This window comes from Trichosurus vulpecula, chromosome 5, assembly GCF_011100635.1.
Source record: "Trichosurus vulpecula isolate mTriVul1 chromosome 5, mTriVul1.pri, whole genome shotgun sequence".
In the NCBI taxonomy this organism is placed as follows: Eukaryota; Metazoa; Chordata; class Mammalia; order Diprotodontia; family Phalangeridae; genus Trichosurus; species Trichosurus vulpecula.
In genome coordinates this window covers 130,847,600-130,871,182 of record NC_050577.1, presented here as the reverse complement: position 1 = coordinate 130,871,182, position 23,583 = coordinate 130,847,600, and the positions used below count along the sequence as shown (strand labels likewise).

Genomic DNA, 23,583 nt, shown 5'->3' with positions numbered 1-23,583 from the left:
CATAGAAACCCAGTGAACAAGTCCCTGGCACCAAGCACAAGAAGCTTAAGACAGTGCCCCTTGTATCTCAAGTGCAGAGCCCATGTTCTAATATCATGAAATAGACTAAACAATAAACAAACAACAGAAAAGAAAAAAAAAGTCCTGACCATAAAAAGCTAGTATGACAACAGGGAAGATCAAAACGCAAACGGAGCCAAGGACAACACTGTCAAAATGCCTACATGCAAAGGCTCAAAGGGGAAGATGAATTGGTCTCAAGCCCCAAAAGCCTTCTTAGAAGAGCACAAAAAGGATTTTAAAAATCAAATAAGAGATAGAAGAGAAATTAGGGAAAGAAATGAGAGTTACGTAAGAGAGAGTCCACAACTTGGAAAAGAAAGGATAATAATTGACTGAAGAAAACAATTCCTTAAAAAATGCAATTGGCCAAATAGGAAAAAAAAATCCACTGAAGAAAATGACTCCTTAAAAAGTAGATTTGGCCAAATGGAGAAGGAGGTACAAAAGTTAACTGAAGAAAATAATTCCTTAAAAATTTGAACTGGGCAAGTAGAAGATAATCATTCAATTAGACATCAAGAATCAGTCAGACCAAATCAAAAGAATGAAAAAATAGAAGATAATGTATAATACCTCATTGGAAAAACCACTGACCTGGAAAATAGATCCAGGAGAGAGAATCTGAGAATCACTGGACTACATGAAAACCACTATCTAAAAAAGAGCCTGGCAAGCATCTTTCAATAAATTATCAAGGAAAATTGTCCTGATATCCTAGAACCAGGGGGCAAAATCATCATTGAAAGAATTCACCAGTCACTACCTGAAAGAGATCCCCAATCTCCAAGCAGAATTATCAGCTCAAGGAGAAAGTACTGCAAGCAGACAGAAAGAAATAATTCAAATATCAAGGAGCCACAGTCATCGTTACACAGCCCTTAGCAGTTTCTACATTAAATGATCAGAGGGCTTGAAATACAGTCAAGAATCAACTACAAAGCAAAATTGAGCATACTCTTTCAGGATAAAAAGATGGACATTCAAGGAAATGGGTAAATTTCAATCATTTTTGATGAAAAAACCTCGAGCTAAACAGATAGTTCAATCTTTAAATATAAGACTCGAGAATAAGGTTAAACTGTTTACATCTGTACATGGGCAGATGATGCTTGTAACTCCTGAGAACTGTATCTGTTATGGCAGTTAGAAGGAGTATACATAGACAGAAGGTGTGGGTAGAAGTTGACTTTGATTTGATGATATATAAAAAAAATTAAGTGAAAAAAAAAGGATTGTACTGGGAGGAGAAGAAATAGGGAGGCAGAATAGGGTAAAATATATCATATCAAGAGGAGCGAAAGACCTATTAGAGTAGAGAGAAAGAAGGGAAGGAGTGAGCATTATTTGAACCTTACTCTCATCAGGTTTAGATAAAATATGGAATAACATACACATTAAGTTGGGTATAGAAATTTATCTTACTGTATAGGAAAGTAGGAGGGGAAAGGGGGAAAAAGGGATGGGGGACTGATAGAAGGGAGAGCAGGTTGAGTGAGGTGGTGATCAAAAGCAAAACACTGGTGAGGAGGGACAGGGTGAAAGGTGAGAGAAAAGTATAAATTGGGAAAAATAGGATAGAGGGAAATATACAGTTAGCAATTATAACCTTGAATATGAACAGGATGAGCTCTCCCATAAAATTAAAGTGAATAGCAGAGTGGATTCAAAACAAGAATCCTACAATATGTTGTTGACAAGAAACACATTTGAAGCAGAGAGATACACACAGAGCAAAGATAAAAAGATGGAGCAGAATATATCTAGTCACAAAATAAACAAGAAAGAAGTTAAAGAGGTGAATAGAATTTTAGAAAAATTAGATATGGTAGACCTCTGGAGAAAACTGAATAGAGATAGAAAGGAATGTACCTTTTTCTCAGTGGTATATGCCACCTACACAAATATTAACCATGTGTTAGAGCAAAAAACTTCACAATCAAATGTAAAAATGCAGAAATATTAAATGTATTATTTTCAGATCATGATACAATAAAAATTACATGTAATAAAGGGCCGTGTTTCAAAGATAGATTAAAAATTAATTGGAAACTAAATAATCTAATCCTAAAGAATGAGTGGGTCAAACAACAAATCAGAAACAATCAATAATTTCATCAAAGAGAATAACCATAATGAGCTACTATACAAAAATTTATGGGATGCATCCAAAGCCGATATTAGGGGAAATTTTATATCTCGAAATGCTTACATGAATAAAATAGAGAAAAAGGAGATCAATTAATTGGGCATGCAACTAAAAAAATCTAGAAAAAAACATATTAAAAATCCCCAATTAAATAAATATCAAATTAGAAATTCTGAAAATCAAAGAAAGGATTAATAGAATTGAAAGTAAGAAACCTATTGAACTAATAAATAAAACTAAACTCATTTTGTGAAAAAGGCAATACAATAGATAATTCTTTAGTTAATTTGATTTAAAAAAGAGAAAAAGTAAATTGCCAGTATCAAAAATGAAAAAGGTGAATTCATTACCAATGAAGAGGAAATTAATGAAATAGTTAGGACATATTTTGCCCAACTGTATGTCAATAAATTTGACAACTTCAGTGAAATGGATGAATATTTACAAAAAATATAAATTGCCCAAATTAAGAGAAGAGGAAATAAAATACTTAAATGACCCCATTTTGGAAAAAAAAAGAAATAGAACAAGCCATCAAGGAACTCTCTAAGAAAAAATCTCCAGAGTTAGATAGATTTATGAGACAATTCTACCAAAAATTAAAAAAAAAAACAATTAATTCTCATACTGTATAAACCCTATGGAAAAACAGGCAAAGAAGAAATCCTACCAAATTCCCTTTAAGACACAAATGTGATGCTGATACCTAAACCAGGAAGAACCAAAACAGAAAGAAAATTAGAGACCAATTTCCCTAATGAATATTGGTAGAAATTTTTTAAATAAAATATTAGCAAAGAGATTTACAGCAATTTATTACAAGGATAATACACAATGATCAGGTGGGATTTATAACAAAAATGCAGGGCTGGTTCAATGTTAGGAAAAGTATTAGTATAATTGACCATATCAATAACAACACTAATGGAAATCTTATGATTATCTCAAATACAGACTAAATACAGCACCCAATCATAGGATCATAGGAATAAATGGAATTTTCCTGAAAATGATAAGCAATATCTATCTAAAACCATTAGCAAGCATTATAAATAAGGGAATATGCTAGAAGCTTTCCCAGTAAGATCAGTGATGAAACAGTGACGTGTATTATTCAATGTGGTACTAGAAATACTAGTTTAACAATAAGAGAAGAAAAAGAAATGAAATAGAATAGGCAATGAGAAAATAAAACTACAACTCTTTTCAGTTGATAGATTGAGTATACTTAGAGAATTCTAGAGAATCAACTAAAAAACTACTTGAAATAATAATGCTAGCAAAGTTACAGGATATAAAACAAACCCATATAAATCATCAGCATTTCTACATATTACCAACAAAGCCCAGCACCAATAGATAGAGAAATTCCATTTAAAATAACTGTAGACAATATAGAATATTTGTGAGTCTATCTACGAAGACAATTGCAGGAACTATATAAACACAATTACAAAACACTTTTTCACACAAATAAAATCAGATCTAAACTAATGCAAAAATATTAATTGCTCATGGGTAGGCTGAGGTAATATAATAAAAATGACAATTCTACTTAAATTAATTTACTTGTTCAGTGCCATACTAATGAAAAAAAGGTGGCCTAGCTATGACATATCTAAAACTATATTATATTAAATATATATTATATTACATATTATATATACAAACATATTAATATAACAGATCTAAAACTATATTACGTTAAATATGTATTATATATAAATATAAATACATGTTATATTATATATATATATATATATATATACATTATATAAAACTATATTATAAAGCATCAATCATCAAAACCATTTGGTACTGGCTCAGAAATAGAGTGGTGGATCAGTGGAATAGATTAGGTACACAAGACATAATAGTCAATGACTATAATAATCTATTGATAAGCCCAAAGACTCCAACTTCTGGGATAAGATCTCACTATTTGACAAAAACTGCTGGGAAAACTAGAAAATAGTATGGCAGAAACTAGGCATAAAGCAAACTCTCACACCTTATACCAAAATAAGGTCAAAGTGGGAACATTTTTTACACATAACTGATGATAGTATAAGCAAATTAGGAGAACAAGAAATAGTTTACACATCAGAGCTATGGAGAAGGGAAGAATTTATGACCAAATAAGACAGAGAACATTATGAAATGCAAATTGGGCATTTTTTTTACATTATATTAGAAAGTTTTTGCCCAAACAAAACCAATGCAACCAAGGTTAGAAGGAAAGCAGAAAGCTGGGGGAAAACTTGCAACAACTATTTTTGATAAAGGCCTCATTTCTAAAATATATAGAAAAAAGTCATTCTCCAATTGATAAATGGCCAAAGTATATGAACAGGCAGTTTTATGATGAAGAAATTAATGCTATCTATAGTCATATGAAAAAATATTCTAAATTACTGTTGATTAGAGAAATGCAAATCAAAAAAATGCTGAGGTACCACATCACACCTATCAGATTGGCTAATATGATAGAAAAGGAAAATGATACATGTTGGAGAAGATGTGAGAAAACTGTAACACTAAAGCATTGTTGGTGGAGTTGTGAACTGATCTGACCATTCTGAAGATCAATTTGGAACTATGCCCAAAAGTCTATAAAATGTGCACGTGCTTTGGTCCAGTAACACTACTACTAGGTCTATATCCCAAGAAGATCATAAAAAATGGGAAAAGACTCCCATGTACAAAAATATTTATATCGGTTCTTTTTGTGGTAGCAAAGAATTGTAAATTGAAGGGATGCCCATCAACTGGGGAATGGCTAAACAAGTTATGACATACGAATGTGATAGAATACCATTTTGCTATGAGAAATTATTAACAGGTAGATTTCAGAAAAACCTGGAAAGACTTGCATGAACCGATGCTGAGTGAATTGAGCAAAATCAGAACATTGTATGCAGTAACAGCAACATTGTATGATGATGAACTTTGACAGAATTAACTCTCTTTAGCGATACAATGATTGAAGACAATTCCAAAAGACTCATGATGGAAAATGCTATCCACTTCCACGGAAAGAACCATGGAGTCTGAAAGCAGATGAAAACATACTATTTTCATTTTTTTTTTGCTTTTTGTTTTTTTCTTTCTTGTGGTTTTTCCCTTTTGTTCTGATTCTTTCACAACATGATTAAGGTAGAAATATGTTTAATATGCTTGTACATGTATAACCTATATCAGATTGCTTGCTGTCTTGGGAAGGGGTAGGGGGGAGAAAAATTTGGAGCTCAAAATCTCACAAAATGCATGTTGAAACCTATCTATACATGTAATTGGAAAAAAATTAAATATTAAGTGGGCAAAAAAGAACATATCTAAATATTAGACTCAATGTGCTCATTGTCTCAAGTGCCCTTCTAAAAATGGGTTTCTTACGGATTTTAAAAAGGAATTTCAACACATAATAACAAAAAATATATAAATACTTAATACTAAATCAAAGGACAATTCCTCCTTTGTTCTTATGTAACTATGACTCTGGCATTTGTCCACCCAGTGCCTCTAAGTGATCCTCAAATTTTCTTTTCATCTCAAAATGCCTTTACTCTTTTAAATTACTGAGGACCCCTCCCCAGACACACATGTCACAGAGCATTTGTTAATGTGAGCTATATCAATCAATATTTACTATATTAGAAATCAGAAGTCTCAGTATTATTACAAAAGAAATTTTGGCTTTACGTACACCCTAAAAGTGTCTCATGGATGCTTAAGCAACTCTGGGCTATACATTTAGAGCCATTGCTCTAAGAAATGATAACAGCTGACATTTATACAACATTTAAAGTAACTAGATCATGTGGAAGGGGCAGCTAGGTGTTTCAGTGGACAGAGTACCAGGCCTGGAGTCATGAAGATTCATCATCCTGAGTTCAAATTTGACCTCAAATAGTAGTCTTGTTACCCTGTACAAATCACTTAACCCTGTTGTCCTCAGTTTCCTTATATTTAAAATGGTCTGGAGAAGCAAATGGCAAAGCACCCCAATATCTTTGACAGAAGGACCCTGAATGGGTTCACAAAGTCAAACACAATTGAAAATGACCAGACAAGGTCAACAAACAATACTACATGTTATAAAGCGTTTCTGTCTGAAAAAAAAAAATCTCATGGTTGGGAAGGGATAAGTAGGGCCACAGTCATCATCTCCACTTTACAGATGAAAGAAAGCTTAGCCTTAGAGAGATCCAATAATTTGCCCACAACCTTTTAACTACTTGACTATAAAAATAGTCAACCTGGGATTTGAACGTAGGTTTTCCAAATCTAAGTTAAGTGCTCTTTCCTGTATAACATATTCTCTTTCAAGAAATGTGTAAAATGGATAATCAATCCATGTGGTCTTTGGAGACATGAATTAAAAATTTAAAAAAATGTAGTCAAGTTCACATTGTCTGTATGGAATAGAATGTTTGAACAGACAGCTATTCAGCGCAAGTATGGTAGAATCACTTGGGGTTACTCTATCAGGCAGAAATTTCATCATGAGGATATTCCATGTTCTTCTAGTGTTCAAAGTTATATAATCCTGCCATCATTTTCCCTCCTCAAATGCTTACTGATTGAATTACTAATAGCAGTGAGATTCATAAGTACTCATAAGTACATCTATTAGTGGGAAAACAACTATATTCCTGACTGATTGTGTGGTGCTTTTTGGTGATGCTTTTTCACCATCTTGGCTACATTTGTCCCCTACTCTGTTATCATCTGGCAAAAGATCTTCAAAATACATAGGGATATGCTTTAGATGACTTCATTTTGCTTGCCTTCTTAATAGATATGGGAGGGGGCGGAGACAGAGAGAGGAAAAGAATTCAGAACTCAAAATTAAAAAAAAAGTTAAATGTAAATAAACAATTAACTATATATGGGTATCTGTGAAACACCAAACAGACCAATCATATCAATGCCCTACTTTGTTAAAAATTAAATCCTATTATAGGAATATAAGCCATTCCTCAATTGAGAAATGGTCAAAGGATATGAACAGGCAGTTTTCAGAGGAAGAAATTAAAGGTATCTACAGGCATATGAAAAAATGCTCTAAATAACTATTGATTAGATAAATGCAAATCAAAACAACTCTTAGATACCATCTGTCTCCTGTCAGATTGGCTAAAATAACAAAACAGGAAAATGATAAATGCTGGAGAAGATGTGGGAAAATTGGAACACTGTTACATTGCTGGTGGAGTTGTGAACTGATCCAACCATTCTGGAGAGCAATTTGGAACTATGCCCAAAGGGCTATAAAAATGTTCATACCCTTTGACCCAGCAATACCACTTCTAGGGCTGTATCCCAAAGAGATCACACAAGTGGGAAAGAGACCCATATGTACAAAAATATTTATAGCAGCTCTTTTTGTAGTTGCAAAGAACTGAAAATCAAGGGGATGCCCATCAATTGGGGAATGGCTGAACAAGTTGTGGTATATTAATGTAATGGAATACTATTTTATTATAAGCAATGGGGAAGATACAGACTTCATAATAACCTGGAAAAAACTACACGATCTAATGCTGAGTGAGTGGAGCAGAACTAGGAGAACATTATACACAACCACAGATATATTGATTCTGTGATGACTAACCTTGATAGACTTGGCTATTCTGAGCAATACAACTTTCAAAGACAACTCCAAAGGACTCATGATGGAGAGAGCTATCTACATCCAGTGAAAGAACTATGGAGTCTGAATGCAGATTGAGGCAAACTATTTGCTCTCCTTTTTTTTTTTCTCTTTTGTTTTTGTTTTGTTTCTTCTTTCTCATGATTCATTCCATTGTTTATAAATCTTCTTTACATGTTGGCTATTGTGTAAATAAGTTCAATGTGAAGTTATATGTAGAAGATATATCAGATTCCATGCCGTCTTGTGGGGGGAGGGGGGAAGACTATCTGGAACTCAAAATCATGTAGGTCTGAGTGTTGTAAACTAAAAATAAAAAATCTTAATTTAAAAAAATCAAATCTTAAGTATTGTCAAATGAATACCAGATGCTGATTGGTTCCCATTTGTAATCTTGGTTAGCAGAAACAAGATGATATCACAATTTGTTATTTGAAGGATCTATGATTATCTTGTTAAGGACTTTCTCTCTCCTGTTGTTTATACACAGCTAGGTGGCACAGGGAATAGAGTGCTGTAACAACAATGTTGCTAGCAGCTGCTGTGGCTGTGTAAGGCCAACAACACCAGCACACAGAGGGGCTTACAGCACAGGTTCTTTGATCTGCTTTTCTAAGGAAAGCAACTTTAAGGGGTTAACAATCTCACTTTAATCAGACATATATATATCATCCACTTAGTTCAGGGGGAAAAGCCAGCACCCTGAGCTTCAGAGCAACTACAAACAGAAATTACAAACAGAGGTAATATAAACAGAGCAAATACACACAGTTGTCAACAGACAGGCCTCTAGCTGTCTGGCCAAAGAATTACATAGTTACCAGAGAGAGAGAGGCACCAACACCTGGATTTTCAAAGCTGGGGAGCTCCAGTGGACAAATCACACAACACTCTTCCAGTGAGTGAGAGGCCCAAACAAAACGCTAACCTCTGAGTTTATATACCCTGTTCAGGGTCCAAGGACGTCACAAACCTGCGACTGAATACCATGTGACTCTTCTTCAGGCATCACAGCCATGGGACTAAAACCTATTTGAACTAGGCTTTCCCTTGAGGTAAGGAGGTCATCAAAGAGTCCCAATTCAATCAAAGAAATAAAGGCCAGACTCATCAAAGGCACTTGATTACCTCAGTGCTCCAAAAGGGAAAACAGGAAGAAAGTCCTATCCTAATTACCAAATACAAGTGCTAGGGCTGGAGTCAGGAAGACCTGAGTTCAAATGTGGCTTCAGATACTTAATATCTGTGTGAATTTGGGCAAGGCACTTACTTGACCTCTATTTGCCTCAGTTTCCTCAACTGTAAAGTGGGGATAATAATACCACCTACCTTCCAGAGTTACAAGAATCAAATGAGGTAATATTTATTAAAAAAAAAATAAACAGAGCCCTTGTCACATAATAGGTGTTATGTAAATGCTTATTCCCTTCCTCCCCCACTGTCACCTTATCTTTACAGAAGAAATAGTAAAAAATGTAACATCAGGAAACTATGATTTGACAAGAAGATGGATGGTGTAGTAGCAATGCTGCTTGCAGCTACTGTGGAGGTGTAAGGTCAATAACATTATCACACAGAAGGGCTGCTAACACAGGTTCTTTGATCTACTTTCCTAAGGAAAGCAACTTTAAGGAGTTTACAATGCTGAACTGATACACATGGAATGAAAAAGGACTCCTAAGATCTCTAAGACATTGTGACGGAGGGCTGTGGAAAATCAATGAGAGAAACAATCAACAAGCATTAATTAAGAACCTTCTATGTGCAAGGCTCCGTGCTAGGTCACGGTGAAACAAAGACAAAAATGAAAGAAAAAAATGAACTCAGAGGGCTTATATTGTATCTCAGTTTCAACATCAATCATATAGTTTGAGAAGATAGGGATTGGTTTAAATCAGTACTGATTCAGGGAAGACCTATATCATTGAAGTCATAGACCCACTGAAGATTGAAATTTACCATTACTTTTTTTTAAATAATATTTTACTTTCCCCCAGTTACATGTCAAGCCAATTTTTAGCATTAAGTTTTACAAGAGTTTGAGTTTCAAATTTTTCTCCCTCCTTCCTTCCTCTCTCCTCTTCCAAAAATGGTAGGCATTTTACTATAGGTTATACATGTGCTATCACGTAAAACATTTTCATATTAGTCATAGTTGTAAAAGAAGAAATATATCTACAGAAAAAAAAACCATGAAAAAGAATAAATTAAGTGTCAAAGTATGTTTTGATCTGTACTCAAAGTCTATCAATTCTTTCTCTGGGGATGGATAGCATCCTTCCGAGTTGTCTAGGATCATTGTATTGCTGAGAATCGCTAAGTCATTCACAGCTGATCATCTTATGATATTGCTGTTACTTTGCACACAGTACATTTCACTATGGATCAATTCATGTAAATCTTTCCAGGTTTGTCTGAGAGCACCCTGCTCATCATTTCTTAGAGTTCAATTGTATTCCACAATAATCACATATCACAGTTTGTTCAGCCATTCCCCACTTGACGAACATCCCTTCAATTTCTAATTCTTTGCCTCCATGAAAAGGGCTGCTATAAATATTTTTCCACATGCAGGTCCTTTTCCCTCTTCTATGATGTCTTTGGGATACAGACCTAGTAGTGGTATAATTGGATTAAAGGGTATGCACAGTTTGCCCTTCGGGCATAGTTCCAACTTGCTCTCCAGAACGGTTGGATCAATTCAAAACTCCACCAACAGTGCAGTAGTGCTCCAATTTTCCCATATCTCCAACATTTATCATTTTCCTTTTTTTTTATCATATTAGCCAATCTGATAGGTGTGAGGTAGTACCTCAGAGTTGTTTTAATTTGTATTTTTCTAATCAAAAGTGATTTAGAGCACTTCTTCATATGCCTATAGATAGCTTTAGTATTGTTTGTGTGTGTGTGTATTAATATATTGCGTTGCTGCTTATTCTACTGACTATATCTAAACTATTAATGAGCTCCAATGGAGCTGGCAAGTTAGAGATATGAAATGTTTTTGGCCCCAATATTAAGTGAAGTCACTCAAGCAGCTTAAAAAAAGGAGATAGTTTTATAGTAAATAGTTTTCCATGTAAACAAAAAATAAGGTTCATTTCTATTGGAGTAAGTTCATTAGTGTAGAAAAATTGTCCACAAGTATTTCATTTCAATTTCAATAAATGTTAAGAACAGTCCCAACCATTTGAATTTGTGGAATCTTGTTTGGGGCCTATTACTGTGTTTGCATGGTTTGGAGCTGAGGCATGATACTTTTATTTAATGACTAATACAGAGATGTGGTAAAGACCAAAAAGGAAGATAAGGTATTTATCTATTCCTTTATTTTTCAGGACATTTATCTGTAGCCTTGATTTAATATGGTTTAGATCTGAGGTACTTTACCCTAATTTAAAGATAACTACGGAGACATTTGTTAAAATCCACGTGAAAACAAACTATATATTTGTTTTTTTTTTTTTAAATTAGTTTAGGTGTGTCATTATCCAGTCAGTATACAATGGAGGCAGTGGGATATTAAGGAAATTATACTAGACTTAAAGTTAGGAAGATCCTTCCTATGATACTTTATTAGCTGTGTGACTATGGATAAGTCACTTAACCTATCTGAACTCAGTTTTCTCATTTAAAAATGGGGATAATGGGCCCATTTAATGCTCCCTCTCAATGTAGGTAGACCCCTCAGCCTCTGTTCTCTGAGCACAGCAGAGGAAGCCACATCCAGAAACTCCACATGTCTATTTACAAGATCCACACAAGAGAGATCTTCTATTCTTGTGAAACCCCACTGCTGAAGTTGATCCCTACACTGAAAAAGGTCAGTTCTAAGCTGCTGTGCCCAGTGGGGCTTCTACCAGTATCCATGAAGCCCTGAAGCTCTGAGACAGTGATAAGACCCGCTACATGGGGAAGGGTGTGTCAAAAGCGGTTGAGCACATCAATAAAACTATTGCCTGAACCCTGGTTAGCAAGAAACTGAATGTTGTGGAGCAGAAGAAGATCAACAAATTGATGACAGAGATGGATGACACTAAGAATAAATCTAAATTTGGTGCAAATGCCACACTGGGAGTGTCTCTGGCTGTTTGTAAGGCTGTAGCTGCTGAGAACTGTGTCTCCCTGTACTGCCATATTGCTGATCTTGCAGGCAATGATGAAGTCATCCTGCAAGTTCCAGCCTTCAACATGATCAATGGTGGCTCCCAATGCTAGTAATAAGCTGGTCATGCAGGAGTTCATGATCCTCCCTGTTGAAGCAGCAAACTTTAAGGAGGCCATGTGCACTGGAGCTGAGATCTACCACAACCTGAAGAGAGTGACTAAGCAGAAATATGGACAGGATGCCACCAATGTAGGGTATGAGGGTGGCTTTGCTCCTAACATCCTGGAGAATAAAGAAGTTCTGGACATGTTAAGGACTGCTACTAGTAAAGCTGGCTGTACTGATAAGGTCGTAATTGCCATGGATGTTGCTGCCTCAGAATTCTTCTCATCTGGGAAATATGACTTGGACTTCTAGTCTCCTTTTTTCTTTTTGTTTTTTTTGGGGGGGCAGGGCAATTGGGGTTAAGTGACTTGCCCAAGGTCACACAGCTAGTACATGTGTCAAGTGTCTGAGGCCAGATTTGAACTCAGGTCCTCCTGACTCCAGGGCTGGTGCTCTACTCACTGCACCACCTAGCTGCCCCGACTTCTAGTCTCCTGATGATCCCAGCAGATACATCTCCCTTTCCGAGCTTGGGGACCTCTACAGCACTTCATCAAGGACTATCCAATGGTGTCTATTGAAGATACCTTTGACCACGATGATTAGGGAGTTTGGAAGGATTTCACTTCTACTACAGGCATCCAGATGGTAGGGGATGATCTCACAGTGACCAATCCCAAACTCATTGAACAGGCTGTGAATGAGAAAGCCTGCAACTGCCTCCTCCTCAAAGTGAACCAGATTGGCTCCATGACTGAATCTCTCCAGGCGTGCAAGCTGGCCCAGTCCAATGGTTTCCCATCGTTTTGGGGAGACTGAAGATACCTCCATTACAGATGTGATGGTGGGCCTCTGCACTGGGCAGATCAAGACTGGTGCCCCCTGCCAATCTGAGTGTCTGGCCAAGTATAATGCCACTTCTCAGAATTGAGGAAAAGCTGGGCAGCAAGGCTAAATTTGCTGGAAAGAACTTCAGAAGCACTTGAGACAAGTAAGTTCTGTGGCCAGGAGGCCTATGAGCTCACAGGCACCAGTCACCTCTGTAGAAGTCTGCTCCTGTCCTAAGAATGCGCAGCACCAAGTACTAAACCAGTTTTGTTTTGGGGGCAGGGGCCTCTGCTGCTTAACTAGCCTCTCCCACCTTTTTGTGATGTTCTCACTGCTTTGTTAGAACTGTCTTACAACAGAGACTATCTGATCATCTGACACTCTGTCAGAAAACCCTTATCATCTTGTGACTGGGATAGAATCACCTGTTCTCACCCTCAACCCTGGCGTTGATGTTTGGAGCCATGTACTTGTGATGCAGCCCACAGGCCAGATCCTTAGTGGCTTCTATGTGCAAAATAAAAGTATTCAATAATCCCCCCCCCACAAAAATGGGGATAATGATACTTATAAGATGTGTAGGCACTATGGGATAAAGCAATTCCAATGTCAACTATGTGATAGGAACTTTTTTTAGGAGCTGAAGAGAAAAAGACAAAGGGGCAATAGTAAAGAGATTGAAGAGCTTCTGTTCTAATGGCAGAGACAACATCCGCTTATATTTATTTATATAAAAGAGACATAAGGCATCCTTAGGGATTGGAGAAAGTACCAGCAACCAGATAACCAGGAATGTTCTCATGGAAAAGTGTTTTTTTGAACTGCATCATTAAGAGAAGTAAGGAGCTCATGAGGTGAAGGTAATAAGGAAGTATATGCTATCCATGGAGGATGACCAATGTAAAAACAGAGGTGAGATATGGAGAACCAGGTATGAGGAACAGAAAGTCATCCTGGGGAACATTGGATATGTGAAGGGAAGCAATGTGCAATAAAGCTAGAAGGCTGGTTTGGGAACAAATTGCGAAGGACTTAAATTGTCAGAGAGATGGACTAGTATTTGATACTGGAGGCAATAGCTAGCCACTTGTGCTTGTTGAATATGGGAGCAGAATGATCAGATTTGTGTTTTAGGAAAATCACTTTGACAAATGAGAGAAGGATAGACAAGACAGGTAAGAAACTTGAGGTTAGAAGGTTAATGCAATAGTCTATGAAGGTGAATGTTGAAGAGACCATAAAATAGGGTAGTGGATATATAAATGTAGAATATGTTGTTGTTCCATAGTTTTTCAGTCATGTCTGATTCTCAGTGACCCCACTTGGGGTTTTCTTGGCAAAGATACTGGAGGAGTGGTTTATCATTTCAAACAGGATCACACAGCTAGTAACTGTTTGAGGCCAGATTTGAACTCATCAAGATGACTCTTCCTGCCTTCCGGCCTAGCATTGTGCCTGGAGTCTATTGTGCCACCTAGCTGCCCATGTAGAATAAGGAGTGAATATAAAAGATGCTGTGAAAGAAGAAATAACAAGATTTGGTAGTTGATTGGATATTTGGAGTAAGAGTGAATAGTTTAAAACAATGTTTATTGTTGTAAATGCTTTCTAGTTTTTCCCATGAGTTTTCGTTAAAGAGTGAGTCCAGTAGCGAGTCTTTGGGTTTACTGAACACTCAGGTAATAGGTTAATTTGCTTCTGTATGTTGTGAATTTAATATGTTCCACAGACTGAACTTTCTATTTTTTAACTAATATAAAGAGGTACTATTACTATAACTATTCCTGCTACTGCTCCAGCTGCTTTAGAGTATGGTTTGAAATCTGATACTCCTAGACCCTCTTTATTCTCACTTAAAAAAAAATCCTTTGAGATTCTTTATCTTTTTTCCCCTTCCAGAGGAATTTCATTACTATTTTCCTTGAGCACTATGAAGTAAACATTTACATAAGTTTGACTGGTATGACAAGAAAGAAGTAAATTAATTTAGATAATATTGTCATTTTTATTACATTGGCTTGGCCTACCCATGAGGAATAAATATTTTTCCAGGTATTTAATTCTGTTTTCATATCTGTAGAGAGTTTTTGGTACTTGGAACATGTAGTCCCAGGGAGTCTCTTTGCACTTAGATTCCAAAATATTTTATATATTCTGTAGTGATTTTAAATGAAATTCTATCTATTCCTTCTTCCTGAGTTAGCTTTTAATATATAAAAATGCTAATGATTTATGGGCAGTTGTTTCATATTATGAAATTTTACTTAAACTATTAATGGTTTCAATTAAATATTTGACTCTGTTTCTGAAATATATAATAATATCTAAAAGAAATCAATATTTTTTTTTATTCCTTAACTATGCTAATGCCTTCCATTTCTTTTTCTTGTCATCACTATCGCTAGCATTTTCAGTTCTATGCCAAATAATATCGGTAATAATGAATATGCTTGTTTTACCCATGATTTTTTGAAAAGGCCTATGTTTTATCATATTCATAAAATGCTAGGTCATAGTTTTAGATAGATAAGATGTCTCATTAAGGAATGGTCCATTTATTCCTATGGTTTTTTAGTGTTTTTTAACAAAAGTGAGTAGTATATGTTTTCATTTTTTTTGTGGTCATTCTATCTCTTGATATAATGATATTATTTTTGCTATTCTTATTAATAGGGTTATTATGTTGTTTGGTGTCATTATATTGAACTGACCTTGTATTCCTAGTATAAATCCATACTAGTCATATTATATAATCATTTTTGATAGTTTGCCAGCAGTCTATTTCCTAATATTTTATTAAAATTTTTACATTAAAATTCATTAAAGGTATTGGTCTATAGGGTCTTTGCTCTGATTTTTTATCTTAGTAGAGATTTCCAAGGAATTCTTCTTTTCCTGTTTTTGTGAATAGGTCATGCAGTATTAGAATTATTTGTTCTTTGATTTTTTAAAAATAGAATATGCTTGTAAATCCAACTGGTTAAAGGACATTTTTTTTCTTTTGCAGTCTATTTATGACTTGTTCATTGTCTTTTTTTGAGATTAGGTTATATACATCCTTAGTTTCATATTCTGTTCAACTGAATATTTGATTTTTTTTGTAAATATTCATTCATTTTATTTGTCTATTTTATTGTCACATAGTTGAGCAAAACAATCTCTAATAAGCTCCTTGTTAGTTCATTTTGTGGTTTTTCTTTTTATTTTTTTATATTGGTGAAAATATTTGCCTAAATATTTAAAAAAAACAAATTAGCAAATCTCTTTTATTGATATTAAAATTAGTTCTAGTTTTTAAATTTATTTTTCCTTTCAATTTTATTATTCTCATTTGATTTTCAGAATTACTCTGGTATTGTTGAATTGGGATTATAAATTTATTGGCTTTCTACTTTTTTTCATTGTATACCTAATTCATTTGACCGTTCTTCCTCTCTTTAGTTGATACAAGTATTTAAAGACATAAAATTTCCCTTAAGGAATGCTTTAGCTAGATCTCAAAAGTTTGGCTTATGGTCTCAGTATTGTAATAATATTTAATGAAATTATCTATTGTTTTATGGTTTATTCTTTAACTCATCAATTTCTTAGGACTGACTTATTTAGTCCATAATTAATTTTCAATCCTTTCTTCAACAACCATGTATTAAATATAATTGTATTTAATTTTTGGTTAGTAAAAGATGTACTTAATATTTCAGTTTTTCTGCATTTTTGTAAGGATTTTATGTTCTAATAGATGGTCATTTTTTTGTTCAAGGTGCATGTAAGTATACACACATATGTATATATGTTTATGTATATTATATTGTGTATTTATGTATGCATACATACATACATACATGTGTATGTACACACACACACACACACACAAAGATATCCCTTTCTATTCCAATTCAACTATCATCAGATATCTACCATATAGAACTTCTCTAAAATTCTCTTCAGGACTTCTTTAAAATTCTATTCAAGTCTTTAAATTCCTTTGTGATCATCTTTATTAGATTTGCCTAGATATTAAAAGGGTCATATTACAGTCTCCCTGTGTTATGTTAATCAAGGTGGGACTTTTTTACTGTTTTCTCTTTTGGAGCACCGAGGTAATCAAGTGCCTTTAATGAGTCTGACCTTTGTTTCTTTGATTAAATTGGGAGACTTTGATGACCTGCTTAAGAAACAAGAAAGCCTAGTTCACACAGGTTTGAGTCTTATGGTTGTGACATCCTTTGACACTGAACAGGGTATATAAGATCTGAGACTGGCATTTTGTTTTGGGGCTCTCGCTCACTGGAAGAGTGTCCTGTGATTTGACCAGACAAGACTCTGGGTGGCTGCTGGAGCCCCAAGGATTTGAAAACCGAGATACTGGGTCCTCTCTCTCTGGTAACAATGTAGTTCTTTTGTCAGACAGCTAGAGAGAGGCCTGCTGTTGATAACTGTGTGTATTTGCTCTGTTTATATTACCTCTGTTTGTAATTTCTGTTTGTATTTGCTCTGAAGTTCAGGGTGCTGGCTTTTCCCCCTGAACTAAGTGAATGATATGTGTGTGTCTGATTAAAGTGAGATTGTTAACCTCTTAAAGTTGCTTTCCTTAGAAAAGTAGATCAAAGAACCTGTGCTAGCATCCTTCATGTATGCTGGTGGTGTTGGCCTTACACAGCCACAGTAGTGGTAAGCAGCCTTGTTGTTATACCCTGCCCCACTATTACATGTTTGTTGCCTATTTCTCCCTATAGCTCGTTTAGCTTTTTTTTTAATTATTTAGATGTTATGCCATTTGGTACATATATGTTAAAAACTGATATTATTTTGTGGTCTATTGCATCTTTTAGCATTTCTAGTTGCCCTTTTTATCTCTTTAAATCCAGTACCTTTTTGCTTGCCTTGACTGAGTGCTATACCTGCTTTTCTAATTTCAGGAATATATAATACCTCTTGCTTCTTATTTCATAAATATATAATAATACTAGCCTTTTATGTTAATTTTCTATTAGTCTTTATGCTTTATGTGTATTTATTTTAAATAAAAATACATTTGGATTCTTTTTTCTAATTCCTTTATTCTCTTCTATCTTATCAGTGAGTATATCTCATTTATATTCATATTTTTGATAATTAATTTTGTACCTTTTCCTCCTTTTGTTTCTTGCCCCTCTTCACAAAGAATAGAAAGGTAATAAGCGAATAATGTGTTCCATACTGGTGCTTTATGTTTGATGCAATCTGTTGCTGATCCCCTGTGCCTCTTCTTTTTCCCTCACCCAGTCTAATCACAGGTGCATATAATCTTTTTTTTTTCCCTTTTAATACCCATTTTGTGATCCACTCTCATTGGATAAAATTAAATTTGTTTATGAACAAATCCCTCCCTTAACTTACACTCTTTTAATCTACCCTTTCCCTTATGCTCCCTTTTTCCCTTCTCCCATTTTTCTTCTGTTTTACTTTGAGTGAAATGTATATCTGAACCCAAGTATATAAATTCTTCCATACTTTGACCAGTTCAGATGCAAGTTAAATTCAAGTGTCATATCCTCCATTCTCCTGCTTTTTGTATAGTCTTCTACTTGTATATCCTGATTAGGTGAAGTGGTTTCTGCTGCCCTTCCTCTCCCTTACCCACTATTTAATTCCTTTTCCTTTCTTGTGTTAAGGTCATGAAAACATAACAAAACCACTCCCAAGTTGGCTGTCTTATTTAACTTCTTTTATAACCTCAGATGACTTTAGAAGTCTGAGGGAACTCCTATATCATTGCCTTCCATTATAATATAAATGTTTTATGATTGTACAATCCACTTCAGTATTTCACTTATATTTACCTTTTCACATTTCTCTTTATTCCTGTTTATGTATCAAAGTTTCCATTCAATTCTGGTATTTTCACCAAAATGTCCAGAAGTTCTGTATTCAACAAGGTTTCATTTTTCTTCTCTCAAGCCTATATTCAGTTTTGTGGGATAATTTATTCTGGGTTTTAGGCTTAAAGTTCTTGCTTTTTCAAGCATTAAATTCCACGTTTTCTGTCCCTTTATATTGGTAGCTACTAAATCTTATGTAATCATGGCTACCTTCTATTATGAACACTTTATGTAAACTAGGATGTTCAAGGAGTCTGGATGAGAAAGAAAAGTGCTATATTGAACACAATACATGTACATATACACACACATGAAGATCATTATTTTAAAAATAAAAAAATCTTCTTTAAACCGTTGTTTTTAGTTTTTTGAATGAAATGCATGAAAAAATATTTCATTGGCATTTAATGACATAGCTTATTCCAGAAAATAATTAATTTAATGTGGATAATTTAGGCCACATTTCAGCTTTGTAGATATGCAGAAAAATAGTTTGTCTGTTTTGACTGATTTGAGTAAAAGTAGAAAAAAATGACAAAGAGAGACAAACCAGACAACAGTCCAAAAATCTTCATCGTAGACACAGGATAAACAAAAAACATAAAAATGGTACTTCTGTGGTACCTAGATGAATTATCAAAACAAATACAATGTTGAGAATGCTTAATATTTACAAAGTAGTTTATACTCTTATCTCCTTCAGAAGCTCTCTGTCCCCTCCTCTCCTCCTCCCTCCCCCTCTTCTCCTCTCTTTTCCTCTCCTCTCTTCTCTTCTCCTCTCAATTCCTTTCCCCCTTTAATATTTTCTGATCTTCTGGCTCCATCTCTGATAACTAAATAAATATGAAGTTCTCCTCGAAACTTGAAGAAATTTTTCCTGATAAGTAGACTCCCTCAAGATGTTGTCCTATATTTTTCCTTCCTTTCATGTTGAACTCCTAGAGAAATCTAGCTAGAAGATTTGCATCTATTTCCCTCAATCATTTCTCAGTTCCTTGTTGTCTGTCTTCCAATGTAACTGTTTGAGTAAAGCCTCTCTTTTTATTTTTGCCAACCATTTCTCAAACCCTAAATTTCTTGGCCTTTTCTCTATTTTCAATCTTCTTGACCTCTCAGGCTATTGACTCTGTTGCTCTCCCCTTGTTTCTGCACACTCTTCTCCCTCATCCTGAATTACATTGGGCTCTCCTGATACTCCTCCTAACTGCTTCTTTTCAGAAATGCAGGATCATCATCTATGTCTTGCCCTTTAACCACTGATTTCCTTCAAGCCTCTGCCCTGAGTTCTCTTGTCTTCTCTCTCTGTACTCCCTTTCTTGGTGATCTCATCAGGTGCTGTGGGTCAATTTATCATCTTCTTGCAAATGATTGTTAATTCTATGTAACCAGTTTTAATATGTCTTCAAAGGTGCCAGTAAACTCTCAATTACCAGACATAATGAAATTTCTCAGTCCTCATCTTTTTTGAGCACTCTGCAGCCTTTGATACTTTCATTGAAAAAGGTGTGTGTGTGTGTGTGTGAGAGAGAGAGAGAGAGAGAGAGAGAGAGAGAGAGAGAGAGAGAGAGATTGAGAAAGAGAGAGAGAGAGCCCTCTTATTGTTCTCTTTGTATCTGTTTGACTACTCCTTAGGTCACTTTGCTAGATCTTCATACAGGTCATATCTGCAAATAATGAGTATCACCCAAAGGCTCTGTCATTGGCTTTCTTTTCTCTCCCTTTATAATATCCCCTTTTCTGTTCTCATCAGTTCCTATGGATTCAATTATCATTTTTATGCTGATTATTTACAAATCTATAGATTCACCCTTAACCTCTCACCTGAACTCAATTCTCATATCTCTAATGTTCTTTTAGATATCTCAATGGGGATATCTCACAAATGCATTAAGCTCAATATGTCCAAAATTGAATTTAATATTCCTGCACATACATAAATCCTCCCTTCTTCCTAACTTCTTTATTCTTATTGAGGGTACCATCATTCTCCCAGTCACCCAAGATACACAACCTGGGTGATATCCTCAATTCCTCATTCTCCTTCAACACCCCACCATCCAATCTCTTGTTAAATCCTGCTATTTCTACCCTTACAATATCTCTCATATACCTCCCCTTCTTTCCTTTCACACAGCTGCAAACCTGATGCATGCTCTCATTGCTTCATGTCTGGATTATTGCAAAAGCCTTCTTGTTGGTCTCCTTGACTCAAGCTTAATCCCATTGCAGTTGATCTTCCACTCAGCTGCCGAAGTTTTGTGGTTTGTTTTTATTTGTTATTTCTTTCTAAAGTGTAAATTGGACCATATCTTTCCTGTACTCAGTAAACTCTGGTGGCTCCCTTTTATGTCCAATATAAAATCATCTATTTGGCTTTTAAATCCTTTCATGATGTTATCCCTTCCTGCCTTTCCAATCTTCTTATACTTATTCTTTTTCATGTACTTTCCAATCCAGTGATGATGGCTCCTTGTTGTTCATCATTTATTACTCCCCATCTCTGGACTCCTCTTTTCTCTGGCTGTCAGTGCTCTCACATCTTGCCTCTGTCATCTAGATTGCTGTAACAACAATGTGCTTTGCCATTACTATGGTTGTGTAAGGCCAACAACATGAGCACGCAGAAGGGCTGCCAGCACAGATTCTTTGATCTGCTTTTCCAAGGAAAGCAACTTTAAGGGGTTATCAATCACACTTTAATTAAACATGCATATATCATTTACTTAGTTCAGGGGAAAAAGTCAGCCATGTGACTCTTCTTAGGCATCACAGTCATGCAACTCAAACCCATGTGAACTAGGCTTTCCCTTGAGGTAAGCAGGTCATCAAAGACTCCCAATATAATCAAAGAAGCAAAGGCCAAACTCATCAAAGGCACTTGATTACCTAAGTGCTACAAGAGAGAAAACAGTAAAAAAGTCCTCTTCTGATTACCATTATAGTTCCTTGGCTTCCTTCAAGACTGTTCAATGCCTACCTTCTACAAGAAACTTTTCCCAGCCTCTGTCAATGATACTTCTTCCTTTCTGAAATGAAATTTCATTTATCTTGTATATACCTATTATATGCACAGTTATTTGCATGTTATCTCTCCCATTAAAATGAGAGCTACTTGAGGATAGAGACTGTCTTTTCTTTTTTTTTTTTATTTCCTGAACAAAGCACAATACCTAACACATAGGAAGTGCTTAATAAATGCTTGTTGACTTAACTTACATTGACTTGTCTCATTAGTTCCAGTCCCATATCATAAAATGTCTGCTCATAATCTCTTCCTGGGTTTCCCACATCTGTTTCAAATTCAAATGATCAAAAGTAAACTCATCATTCTATAGTATTCTGCCCCACCCTCAAATGAACCAGTAAAAATCCTGCCTATCCTCACACTCCTCTATTTCTTTTGAGCACATCTCTGCTCTTCTTGTCATTCACATTTGCAATGTCAGTTATTCTAAATTCTTCCCTGTCACTGACACTCACTGCCCACATCCAATCTGTTTCTAAGTTTTAACTATTCTAACCCCACTGCATATTTCACATACATTTCCTTCTATACATTCACATAGCTGCCACCATCATTGAAGCCTGATTGATTCCAATGGCCTTCTAATCAACCTCCTTGCTCTCTCAGTGAACCTCCAAATAGATGCCAACATCATCGTCCAAAAACACAGATCATGAGTCTTTTAAGAAGCTTCAGGTGCTACTTGTTGCTCTTAGGATAAAATACAAATCGCTGAGCTCATTATCTAGATATCTACATACACATATATTATATGTGTGTAAACGTATATACATATGTATCCTTAACATGTGCTTAGAATGTGGAAGCAAGAATACTGAAAAGGAAGAATATAAGAATATAGCAAAGGTTTGCTCTTCTAAAACTATAGGGTGTCCCAAAAGTCTTATTGCATAAACTGTACTAAACTTTTATAGCTACCTTGTTTACTCAGGAGTGGTAAAGCTTACAATGATACAATATACAATTTGTGTGTGTGTGTGTGTGTGTGTGTGTGTGTGTATGTGTATGTGTGTGTGTGTAAAACAAAACAAAACAAAAACTATGGCAGCAAAGTGGAAGATCAACTGGAATGGGATAAGGCTTGAGTCAAGGAGACCAACAAGAAGGCTTTTGCAATAATCCAATTATATATACATATACCTACACACACACACATATATGTGCAAACGTAGTGTGCATATTATACTATCATATTGCCAAGAACTGCTGCTCTCAGAAGATATACTGATATTAAAGGCAGGAAGGTACAACTAATCAACTTCTATTTTACTTCTCTTGGCAAAAGAAAATTCTATTGTAACGGCCCTGTGTTATCCATTCAACATTTTATTCCTCACTTGCTAGAAGAATAGAAAATAATAATGCATCATGTTCTATAGTAAATATAGTACTGCACATGGAGTCAAGAAAACCTCAATTCAAATCCCACCTTTACCACTTATTCTGTTCCATGAGCAAGTCACTTAATATTTCTTAGCCTCCATTTCCTCCAATGTAACATGAAATAACCTATATAATGTATTTTGCAAAGCTTAAAACATTTTATTGTCAGTTGATGTGGGGACTGAGTAGGTGGGATACTTGTAAAATCCAGGTTACAACAGGAGAATGCTTGTGGATGCTGTCATTTTCAAGACAAAATGTATGAAACATGTTGAATTGCCTGGTTCAATTGTAGCTTCCTAATTTTTAGTGTTACATTTTGGTGACAGCATCCTTTCTACACCAAAGGATTCTTTTGTCTGTTTCTGTCACATCCTTGCTATACTGCCAGTTATTCCTTTTCCAAAT

The 23,583-nt window shown here is 35.2% G+C and overlaps 1 pseudogene; it reads left to right on the top strand.

Moving 5' to 3' along the window:
- Nucleotides 1-11,669: 11,669 nt before the first annotated feature.
- Nucleotides 11,670-13,064, top strand: LOC118851060 (annotated as a pseudogene).
- Nucleotides 13,065-23,583: the final 10,519 nt, after the last annotated feature.